The sequence below is a fragment of the Miscanthus floridulus genome, chromosome 11 (genome assembly GCF_019320115.1).
Source record: "Miscanthus floridulus cultivar M001 chromosome 11, ASM1932011v1, whole genome shotgun sequence".
Taxonomy (NCBI): domain Eukaryota; kingdom Viridiplantae; phylum Streptophyta; class Magnoliopsida; order Poales; family Poaceae; genus Miscanthus; species Miscanthus floridulus.
This window is the reverse complement of record NC_089590.1, coordinates 3,734,949-3,748,375: the sequence shown is the minus strand read 5'-3', so window position 1 is coordinate 3,748,375 and position 13,427 is coordinate 3,734,949.

The following is a 13,427-nucleotide window of genomic DNA, read 5'->3' as shown; positions in this document are numbered from 1 at the left end:
GCCATATTTTTATTAGCATAGATGAAAACTACAAAATTTTGGACAAACAACCCGTGTTTCAAAATTGTATATTTCTTCAGGTATGTGTTGTCCACTAATCCTTTGTAGGCATAAAACAATGAGTGAGGTGGAAGATCCAACAAGATCAAAGAGTAGAAAGATGGCATGACAAAAGGATAAGAAAGGAGTGCAACCTAGGCGACAAGAAGCTCATGAATAGCTTAAGCTGTGATGCTAGCCGAACAAGGAAAACCTCAAGCAAAAAGGAAAGGACCATCATGAGACATCTACCCTTCATCATATGGTGCTACCACGACCCAATGACAAAGGTAACATCCAAAGGTAAATGGCCATTATTTAAAAAAGTTTTCCCTTGATTTTGGTCGGCACATAAATAATAAACAAACATGTTTGAGTCATAATTTACTCGATCCAATTTGACTAACTCAATATGTTTAGTTCTTCGAGCTTGCTCCTAGCACCATTTTCTTGATCTCATAGCCTTAACCAAATGATCTAAAACTTTGCACATCTTATCTCTAGAAGATAATAGTCATAATTAAAGATTTATAGATAGACAATCCTTCCAAGGTTAAGAAACTCAACCCTTTTTGCCAAATATACTTAAATGCTACACTCATACTCAACCTTTTGATCTTATCATCGAGACATAATTGAACAAAACACACAACATCAACTTCATCTTGTTCAATGTGCCTAAGATTAGAGAAGAATAAGTAAAGTTTTGGTTCTGTTGGTATTTTTCCACCAACAGAACCCATGCACTTCAAGCAAAATGTGGAGGGTTAGTCAATTCCCTAATTTCTACAAGCGAAGGTCCTGAACCTGTCAAACCAAAATCAAAACTCAAAATCAAGACAGGTTTGGCGGAAGAAGGTGACATCACCATTAGAGGCATCATCATAAGAATCTTCGTCTTCAGAACAAATTGAGGTATCAATGAACTTCACAAGGAGAAGTCCGATTCGAAGGACTTATAATACCGAACCCACACCAAAAGAGCTAGCTTGGGGGAGAAGCACCTCCATGTATCTAGGTAAGTATTCTTATCCAGGTAAGTATTCTTTTCCCTTTTTAGTTTTAGTTTCTTTTTAATAGTTAAGAAAATGATGAATGAAACAAAATAAAAGTTATATTGATAATAAATATATATAGCTATAGTAATAATGTGTGATCTAGTAAAATTAAAAACAAAATAAAAGGTGTGTCTAGTTTGCTTTAATTTATTTTTAAGAGTTGAATAAATAAAGAGGACTCAGAATAATCTCTTGAATAGAAATGATGAATAGTTGCTCTGTTATAATCCCTTTCAAGTTCCAGCCTCGAATTATCCCGAGTTTTGGATAAGATTGTTTTGACATAAGGGTTTACTCTGAACTTAAAACTCGTGGGTAGCATATGCTTGATCTAAGTCTAGGTAATTGATGGATATGATATGAGAAGGTCTAAGCTGTTGTTTATCTTGTTCCAAGTGACACCAAAGTTCTGGAGATTTATCTTTTGAAAAACACAAAAATACTACATGATGAGTTCATGTATGATAGCTTGAATTCCCACCCAAGCCATACATGTTATTTAGACTAGGAAACTTCCACATATTTGCTGCTTGCTTTTGTATTGAGTTTTGTCAAGCTTTATTGACCCTTATGAGAGGTTTGTCATGCTCTTAAAATCAAGATCACGTGCACACCACCCACATATGAACTACTCCTACACTAGGGGTAGGCGCAAAAACATGCCTTCCATCTAGATCCACCCAAAAATGTTCTACTCCTACACTAGAGGTGAACACAAAAACATGTTTATTAGGTTTTCCATCCAACAAATAAATGCTCCAAATTCTAGTTGCTATCTCTCAAAAGTTTTGTTGCCGAAAAAAGGCATGGGGCTATGCAAAAGTTATTCATAAAAAAGGAAAAAAAAGAGTTGAGAAAAATGGACAAGTGTCCAAGATATCTAAAACAATGGGTACTTAGATGCCTGCCTGAAAAGAGAGAGAGATGAATAAGATAGCCCCTGCTCTCTAGCAAGTGTTTCCAAGTTTTAAAAGAGAGATAAGTTTTCAAGGAGCAAAGTAGAATTAGGATTAGCCACTATATATTCCACACACATGCACATCTTGATTTGATTGTATGACTCAACTCGCTTTTGATCCATTGTTTAACTTTATAATATATGCATTGCAAGTATGCCCAAGCTTTCTCCCTACCTATGAACTCCACATAAGTCTATTGGTAGGAAGAGAAAAAGGCATAACATCTTTATTTCCTTGGTGAGGATCCACAAATACCACATATATTGATAGACTTGAGAGTGTCATACAATGAAATCTCTAAGTTTTATTTTGAAATTTTATAAAAACTCTAGAACAATGGTGGAACAAAGAACTTGGGACATAGTGCTTGACTTGATCATTCTATCTTTCAATTGCTCAAGACCCAAGTGAAGGCTCAGAAGCCCCATGATTGAAGGTAATATGGGTAAGTTTGAAAGTCAGATCAGTTTATTTTAATTTAGAGGAGAATTCTTGATTGAATGCCTGAGTACTTTTGAGGCATGAAAACATTATAGCAACTCCTGATCCATTGCTAAGTTTAGCTTTGCTTAGGGACTAGCAAAGGTTAAGCTTGGGGGAGCTTGTTGACGGTCACTAACATCAATTATAAACCATCAACATAACCTGCATTTATATTTAATTCCATCACCAAACATAGGTATAGGGGTTTAAACTAATGAATTCCATGAGCTTTGGTAAATATTTATATGCATGAGGATTTATCTAGAAAATAGCTCCTGGGACCACTATCATACACTCCAAGCAAGCAAACCGACGACAACAAGTGATTCAACCCGCGAAAACTATGAAAGACAATTATAAAAGGTTCCAGAAGACACCACATCAAAGCTTGGGCCAAACGGCCATGAAAGTGGGACGACCACTCCAGCCCATAGGCCAGACAGCCTACCACGGAGCCCGTTCACCCTCCGCCGCCTCATACTCATTCCTACGATCTACACCGTTGATTTTAAGGTGGTTTTAAGTCGGTTCATCCAATAGTGATCGAGGCAGTTGATGCAGATTGATGATGTGGAGATTCCTTGCCCCCTACTCCACCTCAGCCTATATATATAGCAGCCCCTACCCCCCTCCTAGGAGCCATCCAAAAACCCTAATTCATATTCTCCTCGTCAGGATCAGAGCCAGCTATCAATAGAAGATTAGTCCTCTATAGGATCTAGTCTTATAAATAGAAATAGTGAGAAAGAGTGAGGGAAGAGTTTGGAGGAGGCGTCGGCCTATCGGTGCCCTCTCTACGGCTTGTACCTTGGTGGATCCAATTTCTATTTGGGCTTGCCTCTGAGATTTCTCTAGTAATCCACTTCTAATTTAAGCAAGCTTCTTGTTTATATTATTCATCAGGTTCACAACTTGTTTGAGTGCTTTATTCTTCATATGGGAAGATTAAAGTAGTAATTGTAGTATAAGTGTGGTGCTTAGACTCTGGTTACTTGTGGATGCATCCTGCATTCTAGATCGGTGGTAGCTCGCGAGGGTGACTCTTATAGCATCATTGAATCCTCTGTAGTCCACCTCCTGTTTGTAAGGGCACGTAGGACACGGTTGTGAAGGAAAGTATCCTCTACTGGTGTTTTCCCTAGTAATGTCCCTATTTAAATAGTAGAAGACATAGCTTACCCAAGTCAGAATTAGAGAACCTTAGTTTTTCTCTCTACGCTCATATTTATCCTAACCTTGTTGCTACCCTTAGTTAAGTTAGACCATAGTTAGTCTCACACGTTTCCCTATGGATACAATATTTAGAATACTTCCGGGTGAAAGCTACAGCGGTATCCGTATGCTTGTGGATTTATCTATGTGTGTTAAATTATACCAACATATGGGCTATCTTTATTTCTTCCTTTCTTTTTCTTTTCTTTTCTTCATGCTCTTTGGCATGCATTTTTTCTATCATGCTTTCTAGCAAGGATATTTTCTTTTCTCTCTCTTTTTTAGCATAGCCCATACTATTCTTTTATGGCATACAAAACTTTAGAAAGAGAGACTCATGACAAGCATGTTTTTATGTAACTCTTAGTGTAAGAGTTAGCAGTTTATTTATGAGTGTACGTGTGTCTTGATCATGGGTGCATGACGAGAATCTCAACAAGGGTCACAACAATTTGACAAAGCTCAATGCTCAAACAAGTAGCATATGACTAAGGTTTTGCATGTATATATTGTCATATGGCCTTGGTAGGTATTTATAATCATTGAGGAACTTTAAATTTTAGCATTTTGGAAATTGAGAACTCCAGATGTCTAGCCTTTCTTAGAATAAAGTCATAGCAAATTCTATTTGTACCATATCATAACTCATAACAACTTAGAAAAGGAGCAGGCATTTGCAACCCACAAGTTTTCAAGTTTTTAGGATGAGACATTTTTAGCCAACAAACTTAAATCTTGGGGAATACTAAGTTATAGCCTAGGCACACATGAATTATAGATAGGGCAACTATTCATCATTTCAACTTAGGAAAAACTGAACATTCTTAAAACACATATGAGAGTGAAATTTATATTTTTTGGTATTTTTATCATATTTCATTTTTTGTATTTTTAATTTTTAGATTTTTTTCTCTTTTTTTAAATGCTAATAAATAAATAAATAAATGAAGAAAATAAATGAGAAAATCTAAAATACGAAAAGATACAAGGTACCAGCAGAGGATACTTGGAGAGGATACTTTCAAATAGGGACATTACTAGGGAGATGATGAATAGTTGGAGATTACTTGGAGATGACTCCGAGGTAGCTTATTTATTTTTATTGCATATATTTTTATATGGTTTTAACAAGTTTTTTCCACCCATGTCTATACTCAGCAGTTTTAGTTCAATGATCAAACTAGTCTTTTAATTTGATCAAGGCAGGCTAGTCAACCTAAGAACCTTGCTTAATTTGAAAAGCTTATGAAAAGTATGATCGTACAATAACCATACTTCAAACCAAAGCTTACTTGTATAAAGCATGGTAAGATCAACAAGATTTGTTTATATGAAGGGTGAACTATTGTTTTTATTTTAGCAAAATTAATACAAAGTCTATGGTTTTTATTATATAGGAATTCTAAGCAATTTATAAATGATAACTACTAATGTACCTCCGGCAAGGGCTCATTGTTTTAAAGTCCAATGAGCAGGACACTTCCCCTTTCATCTTTTGCTTGATGATGGTACATCCACACCCAGAGAAGTGGACGTGGATGGCTACACTTTCTTCCATTGCCGTGGCTGCCTAGTCTTCTTATTCCCAAAATTCAGCGGTTGATTTTCCCTACGTGGTGCTGAACGGGGTTGTTTCCTAGGCTGGGTTGTTTTAATGTGTTTACTTATTTTATACCCATTAAATGGACATTTTATTGTCCACCCTTGGAAGTTGAAAGTTAATTTGCCCCAATCACAAGAAGATGACTGCATTGGTGGTATTGAGGAATGGTCTTCCCAGAATGAGGGGAGCTTCCTCATTGGTGCCCATGTCTAGGATGACAAAGTCTGTGGGGATGTAGTCGTCCTAAATTTTTACCAAGGTGTCCTTGGCTAGTCCTTCTGGGGTTCGTATGGTTTGATATACCATATGTAGTTGAACACATGTAGTGGATAAAGGTCCATGAAGTTCATTGTCATATGTTACCTAGGACATGATGTTCACGCTTGCTCCAAGGTCGTGGAAGGCGTTGTAGAAGACCTTTGGTCCGATCGAGCACTCGATTTTCGGGAGGCCAGGATCTCCTTTCTTGGTGATGAACGGTGGATCAAGAAGATAGTCGTAGTCCAACCGACAGGGAGGCTTACCGAACCTCATTGAGACTATTTTAATAGATTTGAGAGGAGCTTAGGTTGCCACGGGATCCTTCCTGAATCATTATTAACAGGAATAGCTATAGCTATTTGAGCTAATTGAGTTTCGATCATTTTATTAAAACTTAATTGATTCTTAACATAGGAGGATAAATTTTCAAGTTTAGAATTTATATTTTCAATCATTTTATCTTTAAACATTAACTTTTTAGTGATATTTTCATTGATTTTAGCCTGGCCTAAGACTAGGTCTTTGAAGGAAGGTTGATTTGAATTGAAATTTGAATTGTAATTATTGTTACCTCCTTGGAAGCGTGACTGATTATTATTACCTTGTCGAAACCCGTTGTTGATGAATGTTGCGTCTTCACGGGTTTGGGCCAGTCATTCCCTGAGTGTCCGACATTTCCACAAACCTCGCAAGTCATTTGTGAGTCTATGGCCTGGACGGTGCCCTTCATAGCCTCCTTTTTGTGGGCCCTTTCATCTAGTCTTTCAACAATAAGTCCATTGTTTAGCAAGCATATCCGCCGCCTTCATGGTATGCATGCCTTTTTGTTGTTTTCTTTCTTTCCCCAGCTTTGATTTGCCACCATCTTTTTTATGAGAGCTGTAGCTTCATCGATGGTGAGGCAAAGAAACGCTCCTCTAGCAGCGACATCTACATGCCACTTTGACATGGGTGTCAGCCCCTCGTAGAAGTTCTAGAGCATGAACTAGTTCTCCATCACATGGTGCAGGCAGGCTTGGATGTAATCCTATAGCCTCTCTCATGCTTCGGGGATAGATTCCATGGAATTCTGCTAGAAGTTGGTTCTACCCATGGGGAAAAATTTCACAAGGAACGCCATGAAACATTTGTCCCACGTGTTGATGGCTTCCTTTTCCTTGTAAAATCACTATTTCGCCTTCCCCGCGAGGGAGAAGGGAAACAGAAGGAAGCCTGATGCTTGCTGGTGCAACGTCTTTTATGACAATGGTGTTGCACAGCTCAAGGAAGTGTTGCAAGTGTGCACTTGCAACCTCGCTAGGTAAACCACAAAACTGGTTTGCCTACACCATCGTGATTAGGCCAGTCTGGAGCTTGAAGTTTCCAGTGCCCATGTTGACAGCGAGCCCAACGGGCACGTTGACAACAGCGGGGGTGGAGTAGGCGTGAAGTGACTTGGCCATGAGTGAAGTAGCAGACGGTGCTAGGGCGACTGGTTCATTTGTTGGAGGAGTAGCGGAGGGAGAAGCGATACGGGACCTGTTCTTCCTTAGGAGTGCCTTTGGATTATTGGTGTAGTTTTCTGACATAACAAAACCGGTCATACACTATCCTGTTTTCATCCACAACAAGAAAAAAACAAGTAGAGTTAGCCTGCATAAACTATGGCTGCCATTCATGCATGTTATCATGATCATGTCCTACTAGATTCTTTTAACCTATGCCTTCCCAGGCAACGGTGCTAGAAATGCTTGTTGGCATTTCTTAGCGCAATCACCAAGTATGGAGATGGAATCCATTCTTGGCAACAACACTAAAAATACCTGTTGGTATTTCTTAGCACCATCACTAAGATTTGGATAAATTTTAGCAATGCCGCCAAGGAACATCAACACGATAGTTCTTAATGATTACAGATAATATCCGCAAGCGCACAGATCTATCGTTGTAGCATTTCACCCGAAAGTATTCAGGGTATCGTTATTTATATTTTCTCAAAGGAAGGCAAGGTGTAAGAGTCTAGCATGGATATGAATAAGATTACATACTTGCATAGTGAATCAATAGTCTATGATAGGGGTAAAAATGGTAATTCAAGGATAGTGGACATACATCTGGGCCAACCTCAAGGATAAAAGGAAAATAAAGAATAAAAGAATATTCCTAAGTGGAGCCGACATGTTCTAATATAGCCATGAAAAGAACAGTTGATGATCATACAAATTACATGGTTAGACTTAGAACTAAGTGTAAAATGGATGGGGAGATCTCCGGGCACTGGTCTGCTAGCAAGCCAGGAAGACTTTAAGACTCCTACACAATACCAGAACCTAGGGGATCACAAGGAATGGATAGGGTAGTCACCACCTACCGCCTACCCTTCAACCGTGAAGTACCGTCATATCCAAAGGCTTCTGTGCACCCCGGGCACCATGCCTATGTACAAAGAAACTACCCACATCCCCCTGAGACTCTGACCCTATGGGTCAACAAGCATAGAACATGGGAAACCCCAAAGGAACAATGAACCGCCATCTCAACTTAGCTCTACTTCTAATCATACAAGTTATATGAATGATTAAGCATAAAGTTCTACATGTTAAGCTCATAACATAGAAACTATATGCTAGTTCATATGTCATGATTATAACATCAAAACTATACTCTAGTTCTATAGCACAACTATATCGATAATATGAGAGCAAGACTTTGAAAGAAATTCTCATTGTATTCATACCAAGATTTCTCTCTTTCTTCCAAGGAGCCAAGCTCTCCTTGATAGCAAAGCTCCAAATACTACTAAAAGATAAAAAGAGTACAAGTGGAGGTGGAGGTGTAGAGCCCAAATAAGGTGTGTGTTGAAGGGTGAGCACTACCCCCTACTTATACTACTTGGTGGTCGGTTTGGCGCCAATAAATTAGGAAACCACCGTAAACCGACCAAGCATACCACCATGCAACCACTAGAGCAAGCTAGGCCCGAGCGGAGCTGGGCCCAAGTGGAGCTGGGGGCGGAGCGGGCACACCCTGGGCCAGCCCGTTCACCACCACCTTGCTCTGGTGGGTTTCTGGCTGGGCCTGGATGGCTCCCACACCACTGCTTGGCCCTGGTTTGGTAGTTGATGGGCTTTTGCTTGTTGTGCTCTTGTAGAATCTGCTTTATGCTTTCTGGATTGTGCACTTTTGGTCATATTCCCTTGTATTTTATGAATAAGTCCTGCAAAATACTAAGTCTCCAATATATGTGGAAATATGTCAATAGTAAATGTATATGCACCAAAAGTTTATTTGTTTCTCCTGTTTTGGATATTATTTGGTGGTCGGATATGGTTGTTAAGGACCGCCAACACGCGCCACTGACCGAACGCAGGGTCAGAGTCCGGTCACTGCCTAAGGCAGAGCTCGGTCACCTCGGGACAGCTCCGTCACTTCTCAAACTTCGCCACCCTTGCTCAAATGTGCCAACCACCAAGTGTAACACCTTGTGCACGTGTGTTAGCAACTTTTCACAAACATTTTTAAGGGTGTTAGCACTCACTAGAATCTAAATGCATATGCAATGAGTTAAACATCTAGTGGCACTTTGATAACCGCATTTCACGATGAGTTTCACCCCTCTTAATAGTATGGCTATCTATCCTAAATGTAATCACACTCACTAAGTGTCTTGATCACCAAAATAAAAAGCTCCTATCAAATATACCTTTGCCTTGAGCCTTTTTGTTTTTCTCTTTCTTCTTTTTCAAACTTTGAGCACTTGATCATCACCATGGCCTTCCCCATCATCATGATCATCCTTCACTTGATCCACCACTTGGATTAGTACTAACCTATCTCATATGCACTTAGAACCAAAGGTTAGCACTTAGGGTTTCATCAATTCACCAAAACCAAACTAGAGCTTTCAGTTGCTTCAACAGTTTCCAAAATCTCGCTCCTAAAATATAGAAGACAATTTTAAATTAGGAATCCCTAACTATTACCACTTTTATACTTTTTTCTCTCTCATATATTTGCATTGGAAAACCTATCCTACTTCTTATTCTTCTCACGTCCTTCCACCTTTAGATTGGCGGATTGATACGCACGCGAAAATATATCCGCGCGATTGGAATGTGTTTTTCCCCGTGCGGAAAGATTGGGAGTTGAGATATGGAGTTGTTGGAGGGCAGTGTTTTTTCAATCTTGCTTAAAAATCTAAATTTGGAGTGGGTTTTGGAAACTCTTGGAGATGCTCTAACAATAGGACTCATTCCCAATTTCCAAAAACATGGTAAGATAGCCATTTCTGGACTAGAGCATCACACAAGCACAAACTCACCAATGTACCTTCCTAGATGTGTCCTAGAGGTCGCATAGGAACACCTAGGGACAAACTTTGCTCCAAGCCAAGCCCCAATCCGTTCTCGACAAACTCAAGGTTGGACATGGGTGTTTTCATCAGATGGTCTTCCAGTACACGCGAATGATGATTTGTTAAGATAAAACATAGCAATAGAGATTGAAGTTTTTGTTTAAACCTCACGGACTGTCCGGTGGTTCACATGGTTATCTAAAAAGATGGTTTGATATTGATGGGCCTACGCATTGGCTATATAACTACCACTCCACATTAATTGTAGGAATATTTTCTATGGATGAAGATTCTCCTACATTAATTGTTACATTACTGAACAAATCAACATCTAATCAAGGGAATAAATATGTCAAATTAAAATGTTAAAACAAAATTCATAAATATTTTAGGATCATGCATGATCCAAACTATGGATTCCTCCTTTTCTTAGGCCTCATATATATAGAATCATATGCGATTCTACTTGTACTATCTTAGGATCATTATCATTATATATTAAGAAAATACAATCCGTGGAGGATCCATCTCTTGGCGACTTTAGGGGATGGTATAAGGTGTACTGAGTTCTGAAAATCTTAAAGTCTAGGATTTTAACCATCTGAGTTTAAGAGTTCCAGGACAAGATACACCTGGGGATGTTTGGATCTCTTTATTTTTGAGAAATTGAAATATACATAGTGGATTAGGCTATTTGGCTTGGAATTTAATATTCCATAACTTTCCCAAGCTCACAAATAAGCCTATCTCAAATTCATAGGGTGGGAGATGAGAATTGATTCTATAGACCACTATGCTATAATTCTATTCTCCAACTTATAGCACACTCTTTAACTCACTTTCCTACAATAAAAATACAACATATAAGTATGTCCCTTGTATGCATAACAATAAATATACAAATATATTCTATATACAACTATATTAGCTTAATTAATCTATGATTAAACTGTAAGTATTAGAATGAATTCAATTCCAAGGATCTAAACGGACCCTTATAGAACTCTGTACTATCTTATAGGATTCCAAAAGTTATTCATCTCTTTTCACTTTTTCAAAGCCCATTTCGTGATATTTTCTTGTACTACAGATGTAGGCATTCATAAAAGTGTGACGGTAGCTGGGACAAAGTTAGCGTGACAATAGCTTGTATTTTAGGATTAAGAATACTGACCCGAGAGTAAATAAGTGGTTTTCACAAATTAGAAGATACTCCATCTGTCCCGAATTAAATTAATTTCTAGAGTTATTTTAAGTCAAAATATTTTAAGTTTGACCAACTTTATAAAAAAAAAGGGCACTAAAATTTATTATACCAAATTAGTATCACTACATACGTCATGAAATGTATTTTATTATATGCTTATTGGGTGTCATGGATGTTGTTACCATTTAGTCGAACTTACGATAGTTTAACTAAGGTGATTCTAGAAATTGATTTATTTGGGACAAAGGTAGTGGTAAACAATTTACTACTCTCTTCGTTCCCAATTGTATGATGTTTTCGTCTTTCTAGATTTATTTACTATATATCTACACATAGTGTACATCTAAGTGCATAGCAAATGCTACGTATCAAAAAATGGCAGTTCTAGCGCTCGAACGTCCAGACGGACACGCACGTCCGGACACCCGAGCCTGCACTCCATTTTGCGTGCCCACGTGGGGGCCCACGCTGTCTGAACGACACCTGCGCCTTCCGACCCCCACACGGAGACAACTCGCGCCCCCTCTACTTCCCCCGCTTGGACGCCTGCTACGGCAGGTGGGTCCCCAATAGTAACACCCAATTTGTTTTCGAAACTTTAAGATGAAACATTTACAACATACGTATGAAGATAGATGAAACACTTAAAACATATGTTTGAAACATGGAAACATGCGTCTGAAATACTTGCAAAAACACCTGAAAATACTTGAAAAAAAAGCCATTGAAAAAATATGCAACATCTAGATAAAACACTTATAACATATGTGTGAAACATATGCAACTTTCAGATAAACACACTTGTAACATACGTTTAAAAATAGATAAAACATTAATTTGGAATAGACGCTTGCCATTGCAACATATGAAACATCCTGACCTACTTTTGCAACATCCATATGAAACACTTGCAACATGCCTCTAAAATATCTAAAACACTCGAAACATACTCTTGCAACATTTGCTTTCAAGCACAACATCTATTTGCTGCTTGGACAAATGGAGGCTTGGTGTAGGGCCGATTGTGCATACCAGCAGCATGTCGAAGGCGCACTAGCGGTGGCGATGTGCCGGGAGACATCCACCTTGGCAAACACGTGCAGGAGATGCAGGGAGGCGAGACGGATGCGGAGGTAGCGTGGCTGGCTGGGTGAAGGGCCACCAGGGATGGCTCACCACGGTTACTATCCTATGGTCGTGACGAAAAGGAAAAAGGGGGCAGCGGGGGATTTGCTCGGCGAGCATGCATAGGGGGGACTACGAGCCTAAGGCGGCATTGATGGAGCTAGAGTGGGAAGTGAGAGGGATAGAAGTGAAGGGAGCAACGGCAACTGGGGAGCTCCAGGCTCGGCTGTCCCCTGTCCGCGTGTGCGAGCAGAAAAGAGATGGAGAGAGCGGCATGACGAGAGAAGGGAGCGTGAGAGAGACAGAGGAGCAGGCATATTAGGCTCTGCAAGCCCAGGAAGGCTGGCGCTTGCGGTTGTGCGTGGCGGAGAGGGTGGCCGGCGTCGGGCGACGAGCAGGAAGTTGGAAGGAGCAATGTCGGGTGAACGAGAGAGGAAAGCAGACGAGTATACGGATATTTAGAAGAGAAGCTGGTACTGTATGTTCCGTAGGTAGAGGGATGTGAGGCTGTTAGGCTGTCACATTGCGTCCGGAGATTAAAGTTGTCCGAACAGTCTAATCCTATCAATTTTGATCTAGACAAGCCAAAACATCTTATAATTTAGAACAGAGGAAGTACTGAGAAAAGCGACTATGCCAATTTTTCGGTTGTGGGGTAACATGCAGCAGTTCAGCGTCTATGAACGCAAATTGCTCAAAGTTGCACAAATTTAAATGAGCTCAGAGTGTGACATGACATTAGTGATGATGATAGAACACGCTAAAGACAAAAACATGACATCGTGACACAGTAGCTATTGCTTGGCGACGAGTTCAGATTGATTTTGACAAAATGGCTATTGCTTTGTGGCAAATTCGAGTTCCAACAATTCCGTCTCACCTTGTTTTACACGGTGGATTCGCTTGTATAAAGAAACAATCTATGTAAGGAAAATGGACCTTAGGTCCATTTATTTTAGATTTTAGTGTTTGATGACCAACACAACCAAATTAGACTAATGAATTTGCAAGTAATTATGTTGTAGTTCAATAGAGTGAAAGACGTGACTTGGACAAAGATGACATGATGATCCCACGATCAACACCATAAGCAAGACTCTAGAAGCACAAGAGAAAACCCAAGATATTAAGCAAAGTCCAAACACGA